The 10,188-nt window shown below is 29.3% G+C and overlaps 1 protein-coding gene across 1 annotated transcript in view; it reads right to left on the bottom strand.

Moving 5' to 3' along the window:
• Positions 1-8,782, bottom strand: part of LOC136796656 (uncharacterized) — a 43,419-nt gene extending 34,637 nt beyond the window's left edge. Inside the window, exon 1 of the mRNA XM_067050967.1 lies at positions 8,708-8,782. The gene's annotated coding sequence lies outside the window, so the exon portion shown is untranslated. The remainder of the gene's footprint in view (positions 1-8,707) is intronic.
• Between the last annotated feature and the right edge of the window lie 1,406 nt (positions 8,783-10,188).

The following is a 10,188-nucleotide window of genomic DNA, read 5'->3' as shown; positions in this document are numbered from 1 at the left end:
TGCAGATTAGCCTGCATGAAGTGTTTTTAAATGATTTAGTTCTAAAATTGTATTAAGATTGTATCTGAGGATGGCCGAAACGTTGGACTGTTTGTTGTGTTATGAAGTTTATGAACAAAATTAAGCGTTTTCGGTTTGTAGCTCAAAAAGTGTATATTTTTTCAGTTATTGTACACCAATCGATTTGTCTCTTTTCGGAGAGTATGAAAAAAGTTTGTTTATTTGTTTTTCTTTAGTGACGCCAAACTTCATTGGTCATCAATGTCATTTATATTTTATTTAATTTTCCTTATATTTGTTTAATTTTATTTATTTTTTAATTTGATTGTTTATTATTTTATTTATTTATTTTATTATTATTATTTTTTTTCTTCCATTAAATGTTTTATTTTTGTCAGTAAATGTTGTGATTTTAGAAACTGAAATTTCCTGTACCTGTTTTATAATTATAATGAAACTTTTTGAAACTGAGATAAGTTTTCGTTACTTATTTCATCTTCTATTAAAAAATGTGAGCTCACCCCAAGAAAGGTGTAGCTTTGAGCATTTTGCTCATATTGGGAAGTGAAAGTATTTATTTTACTAATAGTTCATCTTTTTTATTTATACATTTTTAACACTTGATTATACTTTTTTAACACTTATTTATACTTTTTTAACACTTTATTATACTTTTGTAATACTCGTTAACCCTTTGATATTTCATTGCCACTTGTTTTAGTACAAGAGCCGGGAAGAAAAAAAGGCAGTTATCTCACTCCAATTTTTTATTACGTTAATGAAAACTACGTATAATTACTAGTCAAAATTGATGAGTCTGCTAAGTATAGGTAGGGGGAATAAAAAATAGTGGCTGTTTCAAAACCTTAAAAAAACATTTTTCATTCGGAGCTCTATATCTTAAAACTACCAACAACACTAGAAAATCTATGAGTACTCTTATTTAAAGAAGAGTAAATTTGCTTAAATATTAGCCCTAAAAGAGCTATTTACGTCCAATAGTTCTCGAGATATTGCTTTTTAAAAAACAAAATTTCTTAAAAATCTACTGAGAGATAAGTAGTTAGTTAATTTATTTTGAGAAATCTATATCTTAGGAACTAAGTGACGTACAGATGTTTATTAGCAATCCAAATAAAGCTATTTTAATAGACTATCAAGAAGTTTATGAGCTTTACCTTCGTAGGAATACTAGTTTTCATGATATTTGCTAAAATAAATTGATTTATTGTTGTTCGGACTATAAGTTTGATTTATGAAAAACTTCATTTCAGAAACCATTTGACGTACAGATGTCTGCCAGCGATCAAATTGAAGCTAGTTAAATTTACTACAAAATAGTGAATGTTCATGTAGTTTTTATGATATTTGACAAAATATACTCACAAAATGTTAATATCTAGTTGTTGGTATAAAATGTTGGATTTTTGAAAAAATATATCTCTAGATTCATGAGACGCACATATGTCTACCAACAATCAATATAAAGGAAATTTAACTTACTATAAAGTAGTTTATGACACTTATCTTCGTTTGTCAAATGTTTGTGCTCATGAAATTATGTCCGAACAACTGGAACTCAATTTAATTCAACAAATTTCATGGAAACTATTACTCTTACGAAGATAAACATCTTAAATTACTTTATAGTCCATTAAACTAGCTTTAATTTGAGTGCTAATAGATATCTGTACGTCAAATGGTTTTTGAGATATATATTTTTTTAAAAATAAATTAACTAACTACTGATCTTTCAGTGTGTCCCATACAACATTTTTATGAAAGGTTGCTTTTTAAAAAGCTATATCTCGAGAACTATTAAACGTAAATAACTCTATTAGGTCTCATATTTTAGCAAATTTACTCTACTTTAAATGATGCTCTCTTAGATTTTCTTGTTTTGTTCCTATTTTTAAGATATAGAGCTCCGGATGAAAAATTAGTTTTTGGTATCGTTTTGAAACAGCCGCCATTTTTTTATCCCCGCTACCTATACTTGGCAGACTCATCAATTTTGACTATTAAATATACATAGCTTTCATTAAAGTAATAAACAATTGGGGTGAGATAACTGCCTTTTTTCTCCTCTTGGGCTCTAGTACTATTTATATTACTTCCTCTTTTTCCCTCTTATACACAATTCAGTTTTGCCCTGACCATTTATCTCACCAGTACACTCTTTACGTGACATATTTTTTTTTTTCTCATTTGAGCATTTTTCTCATCTTTTCACCTCCTGCGTTTGTTATTTCGAATCATGAGCCGTGGCAAGAAGATCTTAGATCTTTAACGGAATCTGGATTCTTCAGTCTCCGATGGAAGAGCTACAGTTCACAATTTCAATTTCAAAAGTAATCATAAAGATTTTTTTCATCATCATATCCAATTATTTAAACAGTTGTACAAATCGATGATATAAATACTCACGGGACACCTTTTAGGGAACAAAAAGTAGGACGCTCCTGTTGGGTGAATGTGGTTCATAAGGTTTTCGTCCTTATCCTTTGTGATAATTTCTAATATTAAATAATAAATAGGTTTATAACAAAATCTTCTGTTGTTTATTTCAAAATTTGGATGTAAGAATTAAAACTAAATAAACGATATTATAAAATTTTAGTTTTGGAAATAAAAATAAAAATATAATATTCTAAAAAAAAAAAAAATTAAATCTATACCACTATTACCCATGAAACGTCAGGGGTGCAGTATTTTGTTATAAAGTACTGTTACTAGGCCAACGGTTGTGCATGGAGGTTAAGAGTACCCACTTTATGAGGCCGGGTGAACCCCAGAGGGCTGACAATTATCTGCCACAGGGTCCTTGGAGTTTGTAGTCCATTGCCTTACTAATGAGCTACCCATTCCCAATATCATATTAATAATAGTCATATTAACTTTTGACATCTTCAAATAATTATCTAATAAGGTGCTTTCAAAGTCTAATACAACGCCTCGAGCAAAGTAGTTCTTAACAACCTAGGATCTGCAGTGGCGCCTTATTTTTTATATGGTCGATTTATTTTTTTTTTCTCAAAATTTCTAAACGGTGCACCGTAACGAAAAAACAATGGTATGAGAAATTCTAGTGAAAAGGTTATAATGGAACAAATAATAATACATTTAGTTATACGTGAAATGACCAACATAATTACTAATTCACTTAAGTTGTAAGTAAAAAAATTAGTATACACTTCAATAATCAGACCAATTTGGACATATGGAATTGAGCACTGGGGCTCCACCAAACCATCAAATTCTTCCCGCATCCAATCGTTACAATCCAAAATCCTACGTAAAATCGTTGATGCTCCTTATTACGTCACAAATAAACTCATTCATAAAGACCTTAACATCTCATTCGTTGCAGATTTGACCCAAAACAGATATGCGTCTTTTTATTCCAAACTCCTTAACCATCCTAACCCATTAATTCTTAATCTTTCATCCTTAACAATCCCTGATAATCCTCCGAGGCGTCTGAAAAGAAGATGGCCACGGGACCTTCTAGTTTAAATTAATGTTTGAAGTACCACCAATGGGTGGTTCCTTCCCAAGATTTTCAAGTGTATATGAAACATACTACATATTTACCTGTTGTATTATTTTGTACAGTTGTAAATTACAATAAATAAATAATAATAAAAAAAAAAAAAAAGTTGTAAGTATGGAGACAAAACCACCGGTTCTGGTTGTATGCGGGCTGTATTAGACCTGTAATATTCCTTGATCAAATTATTATACTACGGTACTCAGTCTAGGCTTAATTTAATGTTTGTTTTATTTATAACTTTCTTATCACGATACACCTAGGATTTATAAGTGAAAATTGAAAGAATTATATACAATATTTAATTCATTAATTTATGTTAGATAGCTGCTTAGGAACCATTTAAAATTGTAACAAATGCGTTTCATTGGCAAGTTTAGGTTTACCATAGGTCTGTTCTATCAACCACTTAGGTTCGGAGCATGCGCAGCACAGCATTAAGGAGAGAAAAACCCTTACCATACCGGACAGTCAGAAGTGGTTGTTGGACCAGATGTATAGATTACTATACCTCAATTTTGGACTAAATTTGAAAAATATATTTTTTTACTTACTCCTTGGCAAAATATATTTTTGCATATACAAAAAAAAATATATTTTTTTAACTTGTTTAATTTCTTATACCATTTTTTTCCCTCTAGGATGAACTGTTTAGAAGATAAAGGCGCAAAACAAAGAAATAGACCTGTGAGAATAAAAAAATAATCTGATAGTTTTAGTTGAAGCCACTATATCAAAAATAAAAAATCAGCTAATGTCTCAATTTTTCTAATGCGTTATCTAGGGTTGAATTAAATTCAAAATAATAATTTCTCCTTTTTACTTTAGGAGATAAATTGATACTTTCAACCTAAGAAAGTTAGTATTGCGGTTCGAAGATATGGAGGTTCGCATCTTCAGATAATGATCGCCTGGTGAAAATTTTGTCTTGTGGTTGAGGAGTGTTGATGGAGTATGTGGCGATCTTGGTCTCCTTTCTGTATACGAGAATTTTGCTAAAGGATAATTGATGTGAGTTAAACCAAAGAAATTTGATATTACTTTGAACTATAACAATAGGGGTATTCATGATGTGTTAAATGTTAAATGTTTTACCATGTTAAATGTTATAACTATAAGATTGTGAGCAACCCTATTTGAAGTCATGTTAAACATTAAATGCATAAGAGCCACTAGCGGATTTTCTCAGCAACTTGTTGTATAAGCCTTTATGTTTATAACCTTTCTTCCAGACCCTCATGTTATTGTTTATGTTGTTGATTTAAGTAATTAATTACAACATGCCTAGAGTGAGTGAAAAGTGGAATTTGTGTGAAAGTTTAGCTTATAAAATGAAATGAAAAAATAACTTTATTCTGGGACATATGTCCCCTAAGAATAATTACATGGTTCATATAAGTGAGATTTTTATCTGGCGAGCGTTTACAAATTTTCAGATAGTAGAATGAAATTACATTGTTTTTTACTGTTTTTTTTTCTCAAATGTATCATTAAATTATCCATTATGGTTTAATAACAGGGATATGAATACCACAAACACACGAAACAACTGAGCTGTCACAACAACAAAAATGGTGGCGATCTCAACTGGTCTAGTGTGTGACGTCATTCTCTATTTAACAGACCAAGTAACAGACTCTCAGCCATGTTAAATGTTATTTCGTTTTACCACGGTAAAAGAAGGCAATTTTTTTCGATTTAACACGAGTTTTTCCATTTAACACGCTTTAACATGTTAAACCAAATATCATGAATACCCCTAATAATAATAAATGCTTAGCAAACCCGTAGGTTCGTAGCCGATATAACCTATCGCTCTTACATACATTCGCCCAGTGAAACCCGACCTAACCTAAAACAACTACACCAATCTTAACATTTATCCACCCACTTACGTTTTACCTCTTTTTTCCATCTTTTAGTTTGTACTTTCATTTATATTTTTCTCTTTATCCGTTATTATTTCCGTTTCCATTTATTTGTCTATAAACTTTTATTATTCTTATTTAATTTTTATGTTTCATTATACATCTTTTTAATTTTTCATTTACTTTTATCATTCATATTTACATCATTTAAGTGTTTGTATCCTTTTTACGCCCTGATGAAGCACTGCGACGTGGGCCAAAACGTAAATAGTTTAATCACTATTTGAGTTTTTATTTGACCGCACATGGACCATCTTCCTTTTTAGTACAAGAACCAGGAAGAAAAAAAAGAAGGCAGTTATCTCACACCAATTTTTGATTAATTTAATTAAAACTATGTATAATTACTAGTCAAAACTGATCTGTCTGCCTAGTTATAGGTAGGGGGAATAAAAAATGGCGGCTGTTACAAAACCTTAAAAAACATTAATTATTCATTCGGAGCAAAAAACTAACAACACTAGAAAATCTAAAAGAACATAATTTAAAGAAGAGAAAATTTGCTGAAATATTAGCCCTAATAGAGCTATTTTCGTCCAATAGTTCTCGAGATATAACCTTTTAAAAAGCATTCATGGAAATGTACTGAAATATCAGTAGTTAGTTAATTTATTTTGAGAAATCTATATCTCAGGAACTATGTGACGTACATATGTCTATTACCAATCAAATTAAAGTTAGTTTAATGGACTATAAAGAAGAAGTTAATACCTTTGGATTTTTGATAAAATATATCTCTAGTTCCGTAAGACACACATATGTCTGCCAGCACTCAAAATAGGGAATTTATCATACTATAAAGTAGTTTATTACATTTCTCTTCGTAGGGGTAGTAGGTTTTATGATATTCGCATATGAATATAAATTTGGCAAATGAAAATTTATCCGAAGTAAGTAAAATAAGTCAATTTATTTTAGCAAATATCATGAATACTACTACTTCTTCGAAGATAAATGTAATAAATTACTTTAACGTCCATTTAACTAGCTCTAATTTGAATGCTAATAGACATCTATACGTCAAATGGTTTTTTCGAAATGAATTAGCTAACTTCTAATCTTTCAGTACATTAGTAAGAAATGTTGCTTTTTAAAAAGCTATATCTCGAGAAATATTGGAGATAAATAGCTCTTTTAAGGGCTAATATTTCAGCAAATTTCCTCTACTTTAAATAATGTTATATTAGATTTTCTATTGTTCTTGGTAGTTTTAAAGATATAGAGCTCCAAATAAAAAGTTATTAATTATTTTTAACGTTTTGAAACAGTCGCCATTTTTTATTCCCTCTACATATAATTGGCAGACTCGTCAATTTTGACTAGTAATTATACATAGTTTTCATTAAAGCAATCAAATATTGGGGTGAAGTAACTGACTTTTTTCTCCTCTTGGGTTTTTGTACTATTTCTATTATGACACACGGTCAACCATCCATCTTCAAATAAAATATTCTATATTGTTATTCCAATATTCCAATATTTTTTTAACAAATATATTTTATTTTCCTTTCCTAAATTTTATCCAATAGTGATAATAACATATGATTTGGTACTTACTATCAAAAAAATTTCACTTAACACCCGTTAATAATCTCCTTTGAAATAAAATTAATCTTTGTCAGAATATAACACAAATGAGTTGAAATAACTTTAATTTAATAGTGTCTAAGTTTCGGCAAGAATTTCTAGCCTTCTATAGGGCTAAGAACAAAGAACAAGACAACAACCGATGAATACAAAAAGTAAAAAAAAGAAAATATAAACAGAATGACATAAATTTTATAATACATAATGTAAATAATAGTACAAAATGAAATTAATAAAAATAAAGTGATGAAAGAAGTGGAAAATAAAATGTATATATATATAGGTAATTGAATAAGTATGTAAAAATAACATAATTAAGGAAATAAAATAAAAATTTTGAAAATATATAATGCAAAGGAATATGCAAACTTTATGCAGGCTATTCTTCTGCCATGGATTGATTTCAATCCACAATCACCCTTTTGTGTTTTCTCTATTATTCATATTAAAGTAAAAACTTTTAATCATAGTTAAATTTCACTATGATAATCTATTACAACAATTATAACTGTGATTAAAAGATTTAATTTTTAATTTAATGTGAAGAATTGACAAAATAGGGTATTTTTGAATTGATATTAATGACCTAGGTAGAATAGACTGATTGTCTTCAAGATTGTCCTTGAAGAGTTCCGAATTGGATGAAACGTCAGACTTATAAAGAAATATAAATTGTTTTGAGACTAAAATTGAATAAAACTTATTTTATTTAAACAAATTAATGCAAATATTTTCTTCCATCTTGGTTTATCAAAATAAATATAATTCAGATGTAATAAAGATGAACCTTCAATGTAGGGATCGACATATCTTTATGTTTTTTAGGTATTGATAAAGGTAAACCCTTAATTTCCAGAGATTTATGATAATCACATTTTGGGTACATTTCCTGACCGCCACCGGGACTATCTTCCTACAATTAATTGCATTTGGCTAACAATTAATCTTTCAAAAATATTAATTACTTATAAACTCGCTAATATGTGACAGTAGCTTAATACAATTTTAAGCACAATATACCTGACAGCGATACTATACTGCCAAGATAGCAAGTGTTATCTTGACGGTAGGTTTCATCCAGTTTCACCATAGCAGTTGCTATGATAACTGTTGTAAAGTGTCACATGTGTAAACGTGCTTTATAACATAGCAGTAATATAACGCAACTTGTGCTGTCACCCATCACACTCTAGTTATAAAGAACGGTCATGACAGTACTGTCATGATAGTAAACCATGACTGTGCACGCTTTACAGTTCAATCATTGCAGTTGTGATGACATTTCCTGCTGTGGCTGTGAAGTGTCATAGTGTAAACTAGTTTTAATGTTACCATAGCTTCACAGAACGTCAATAATTTCTATTTAATAATTTTTATCGAGTAATGTAAATAAAACTTATCTCTGTTACAGGTTACATTAGCTAACACAGGAGTGCAAAGTAGATTATTCGTACGGTAAACATTTAAACAAATAAATCGAGATCTAATGAAATAATAACAACATTCCAACGTCATTTAGAATTAAAAACACCTCCTCACTGATATTGATTTTTCTGATTAAAGTTTAAATTAAGATAAGTAATATTTACTCAATATTAGCGTATATATATATATAAATAATATTTAAAGCAGTGTTACTCACGCTTATATTAAGTAAGGAGCACACAAACATGTTCTCTCCGACTGCACATAGCAACTGATTAAATTTGCGTCACTCAGACTCGTCTTCAAGGTTAGCGCAATACATCGATTTATCAATTGTAGTTATCGATATGTACTGTAGGTTACTATTTATTTTATTTGTGAGTATGGAATAATATCGATTTTATTGAAATCGGAAAAAAAAACTTTTTTTAGTGAAAAATGTCACTATTATAATTTAGTATAACTGTGATTAAAAGATTTAATATTTAACTTAACATTAAGTATTGACAAAATGGGGTATTTGTGGAATGGAATTAATGACCTAGAATAGACTGCATAAAGTTTTATTTTTTTTAAAATTGATGTGGTTCTAAAATCGTATTTAAGATTGTCCTTAAATTAATCCTTCGATAAGTACTGCAGTTTACTATTTATTTCATTTGTGAGTATGGAAAAATATCGCTGTGTTGAAATTAGAAAAAAAAAACTTAATTCTATTTTCTCGTTTTAAGTATTAAAATATTTTATCATTATATAAAGCACTAACGCCATACGGCAAAGATATAATTTGTATTTTGTTTATGTATATATATATATACTTATGTATTATATATTATGTATTTAAATGAAAAATAAAGAGGAATGGAATATGGTCCGGGAGCGGTCAAAAAAACTCAAATAGTAAATAATTATACTATTGTTATTGAGCCAACGTTTCTCCCCACGTTGCAGGGGTTCGTCAGGGCTAAAAAAGATACAAACACTTGACATGGTTACAAAAAAAAACAAGAAAAAAAAACATAAGTGGAACATAACAGGGGTATACATGAAATTTCGTTGTATACCCCTGTTATATTTATATGTTTTTTTTTGTAACTATGTCAAGTGTTTATATCTTTTATAGCCCTGACGAAGCCCTGCAACGTGGGGCGAAACGTTGGCTCAATAAAAATAGTATAATTATCTACTATTTGAGTTTTTTTGACCGCAACCAGACCATATTCCATTCATCTATACACACGGTCAATGATCAATAATCTTCCAGAAAAATAAAGAGGTTTTGAAAATAAATAAAAAAAATTTTATTTCCAAATAGAAATAAGAAATAAACCATGGTTCAGTGAGGTCACACACATTTTAGCACAAGAGCCGGGAAGGAAAAAAAGCAGTTATCTCACCCTAATTTTTGATTACTTTAATGAAAACTATGTATAATTAATAGACAAAACTGATGAGTCTGCCAAGTATAGGTAGGGGGAATAAAAAATGGTGGCTGTTTCAAAGCGATAAAAAAATTTAATTTTTCATTCAGAGCTCTATATCTTAAAAAGTAGGAACAACACAAAAAACCTAAGAGAACGTCATTTAAAGATGAGCAAATTTTCTAAAATATGAGCCCTAAAATAGTTATTTAAGTTTAATAGTTTTCGAGATATAGCTTTTTAAAAAGTAACATTTCATAAAAATGTTGTATGGGAC

Source organism: Halyomorpha halys, unplaced genomic scaffold (assembly GCF_000696795.3).
Source record: "Halyomorpha halys isolate HHAL.00 unplaced genomic scaffold, Hhal_1.1 Scaffold990.1, whole genome shotgun sequence".
Classification (NCBI taxonomy): domain Eukaryota; kingdom Metazoa; phylum Arthropoda; class Insecta; order Hemiptera; family Pentatomidae; genus Halyomorpha; species Halyomorpha halys.
Note: the sequence above shows the minus strand (reverse complement) of the source record. Positions and strands in the feature narration are given on the sequence as shown.